The following is a 3,958-nucleotide window of genomic DNA, read 5'->3' on the forward strand; positions in this document are numbered from 1 at the left end:
GCGCCCCCCGACACCCCTCTTGCCCTTACCACATCCTTCCTTAGATTTGAGTTTGCTTTTGAAGAACACCGCCAGTAAACTGCCACTAGGTGTCCTCAAAGTAAAAACAATCACAGGAGAAAAAGTCCTTCGGACTCCAGAACTAACCTGACTTTTTTGTTCATGTTCTTTGAGTTCTGGGCTTTAAGGGACAGAGTAACATTTACGAATTAGACATGAACACTTGACCTGCTCATTGAGAGGTTAAATGGGGACCTGTACTCTGCTTCAGGAAGGCAGGCCAGGACTTCATATGGGCCTGGGAAACACTGTTCCCGTTCCCAGGGGCCAGAGAGCCCTGCACAGCTGGGAACACCTAGGCGCCAGCTCACCATGGCTCCCAGCTACTGGGAGATTTCAAATGTACAGAAACTGTGCTCTGAGAGATTTTTAACGACTAAACATCTTAACCTTGAAATTGGGCAAATTGCAGCCATTACCCTTCCCTGGCAGAGCACCTGCAACAGGCTTTGTTTTCTTTACGGAGTTATGGCGTGTGCAAATAGAAAGGCACAATTTAGCAAAATGTGTTCCCAGTTAGTCCTTTAAACAAGCACAGACTTCTCACCATTGGTCTCTGCAGGCTCAGGGCCCCTTTCCTCCTCGCCTTCCTTCTGATTCCCTTCTCTCCAGTTCTTTCCCCGACCTGTGCCTCTTCTGTCTTTCTTCTTCCATTTGCTCCCTCTAGTCACCATTTTGACACAGACTATCAATTTCCTGATTGTGATCTTTTATACATTCAACTTAAATAAGTACTTGCTCTGGTTTTAGAGAATCAAAAGGGGGAAAATAAATAAAAATAGACCCCAAAAAAAGAATATTAGAATAAGGCATCTATCTGCGCCTGTCCAAAATTTAAGAAGGAAAATTAGCCCTTCCCCCGCCCGAGGAGAAGCGAGTGATAGAAGCCACAGAGGTCTACTTCCCTGCCAAATGTTGCATGTTTTAGGAATTTCTAACCTTGCCACAGCCAGGTGACTCACACACACCGGCTGACGCTTTAGGCTGCTATAGAACACCTGAGAAGATAAACCTAACCCAGAAAACAATCTCTCACTCCAGGTTAGCCTTTCAAAGGAGGTAGGGGAATTTTGAGCAATTATTTCCATTCTGTTCACCCAGGAATCACAGGCTGGAATCTTGATTTCAGACACTGTTGTGTCTGACCGTCAGAAACAATTTCCTGTCATGGGCAGGGGCTTGCTTCTGCCTGGGGAGGGAAAGTGGGATGAGTCAAAGATGACCTTATTTGGGGAATCTCAGGAAGAACCGAGATTCCCCTGAGAGGGCACCCTGTCTGCTTGCAGAAGCTGGCTCGCCGGCTCCCTCCTCAAATCCTTCCTCCTTCCATCTGTTCGCTACCCTGGAGGTTTTCACTACTTCCTACAGTTAGTATGTCTGTAATCCTTCAGTGCCTCCTTTTTTGCCCTTTTAGTTCTCTAGGACACAACTAACCATTCTTTATTAAACTTCCTTTGTGAAATAAAAAATATTATATAGAGAAAAGTAGATATTAATGATTATATTTTTATATTATGGAGAACCTGGGCACCTGCCAAAATCATTGGAAAACTCTGTAAAGTTATTAACAAATATAAAATAAAGCATGTTCTTTACTATGAATCCTCAAAAATAAAATATCCTTCCTCCCTTCATGCACCTCGCTGGTCCCAGGTTGCCTTTTGGGGACACGTTTTCTTTATCTCCCCCACGGAGGACTAAGATGATCTTTGTAAATAAAGTGTCTGTGAAGGCAAGCCATAAGCGAAAGAGAAAGTGGGGTCCACAGAGCCTAATTCAAAACTTAAATGTTAATTGAATCCATAGAGACCATCATATACCAGCATGCCTCTTCTTTTTGCATGAAAATCAGAAGAAAAAAGGAATCAGGAAACTACTTTTCCGAAAGTGTATACAGGAGTCCTGACTTTAGAACCCTGGATATAGAAGTAAGCCATGCATACAATAGGCAACTCCCTGTTCAACTCTTGTTTCTGAGGTAACAGCTAATATTAACCAAGCACTTAAAATATCCCTGGCTCTGTGCAAGGGGCCCTATAAACATTAATGAGATCCTCTAAACAACCCTAAAGAATATACATCATTTTAAAGTGAGATATAATTGACATATAACATTGTTTAAATTTAAGATGTATGATGTGTTGCTTTGCTACATTCATATATTGCAATACGACTACCACTGTATATCATTTGCTCAGAGAGGTTTGAAACTTTCCTTGAAGTAAACAGCAATTTCCTCTGACATCATTGGACTGAGGCTATGAAGATGCCTGAGAGCCTGAGGGACCTGGGAATTAGGAAAAACTAAATTAGAATTTAAGATGGGGAATTAGACCATTTATGAAGTTTTGGATTTTCAAAAATGAAAACACCCAATATTACTATTTCTCAGTATACAAAGGAGGGAAATAGACTCCCTTACCATCCCCTAATATTATCTTTCTCTCTCTTAGAAAAGTATCCATATTCGTTCCCAGTAGACTTCATTCCTACTTAAGTTTCCATGGGCCCTGAATTAGTGGCAAAAAGTTCAGAATTTGAACCCAGGACGATCCAGTTCAGAGCCTGGGCTCCTATTCACTCTGCTAGACTGACTTGTCACTGTTGGCACCCTCATACCATTGCCATGGAGACCCAATGTAAAGGATGGAGAGACTGAAACTTTTAGAAATCTGAGCGCTTCTGTGTGAATGAAAGGGAACAAGTGTGAAATGCCAATGGGATGAAGGAAAGTTAATTTCCGTAACCAACTCTTACTAGAGACTGCCTCGTATGTAGTACTACACCCCATTCACAAGAGGTTCTCTAAGGTTGTTTACTACAGTGATACTGAGTGTGGTCCAAGGACCTCCAAACGGTGTGTGTGTGAGTGAGTGAGGGACAGTTAAGCCCAGCAGGAGCAGCAGAGGCTGGCAGACCAGGCTCTCCTGGACAGGGAGAGACTACAACCACTGTGGGCACTCCCCAGACTGCTGACTCAGGCACAGAGCCCACCCCATCTTAAAGGGGAGAACGACCACCTAGAAATTCATTAGCACCACTACCCAGACAGGCCTTAGACACTGCCCGCGACCCTGCAGCCACTCCGGCCAAAATCCTGCAAGCACACCCACAGGCTACAGGCTCCCAGACCCTGGGATCTCCACCTCCAAAGGAGCACTGCGCCCACAGCAGTAAGTGCAGCCTCCCCCTCCCCAGCGGCAGACCTCCCACATCTCCTTCCTGCATCTCCAGAGCGCATGTCTCCAAAAAGTATATTGAAAAGCTTATCCTCAAATAGTTATCCATATTCTCATTTCACAAGCAATGAAGATCTAGGTTAGGTTTTTTCTGCTTGTTGTTAATCCTCACCCAAGGATACTTTTTCTTTTCATTTTTAGAGAGCATGGATGGGAGGGAGGAAAAGGGGGAGGGAAGTCCAGAATGTAAACTGAGGCTAGAAAGAAAGCTGCAGAGCAGGTCGGGGACCACAACCTGTGCTGTCACTCAGGGGACACTCAGGAGAACTCAGTGCTGGGTTTACTGCTCCATTGACTCCATTTTGTGATTCTTAATAATTTTACCTTAAAACTCAGCTTTGTAAGTAAAGTTTATGGAGACAATGGAAAATGCGCATGAGGGGATGTGCGCAATATGAGTACCTGCTTTTCCCTTCACAAACAGCACTGGGGAAGCCCCATGGCACAGAATTTCCATGGACCCATGATGGTGAGAGTTCAGTGAGACTCAACATGAGTACAAGTAAGCTTGCTCTGTCTCCCACTAAGTCAGGGGGGTGCTGACAGCCCTGAGAGGCTACATCCTTTTCATTTGAACCAGTTGCCTTTTGGGGACTCTGAAAACAGCTGTCCGCATGCGGCTCCGCCCAGGGATAGTAATAGGGATGGGAGTGAGAGGG

Source organism: Myotis davidii, unplaced genomic scaffold, assembly GCF_000327345.1.
Source record: "Myotis davidii unplaced genomic scaffold, ASM32734v1 scaffold1637, whole genome shotgun sequence".
Taxonomy (NCBI): domain Eukaryota; kingdom Metazoa; phylum Chordata; class Mammalia; order Chiroptera; family Vespertilionidae; genus Myotis; species Myotis davidii.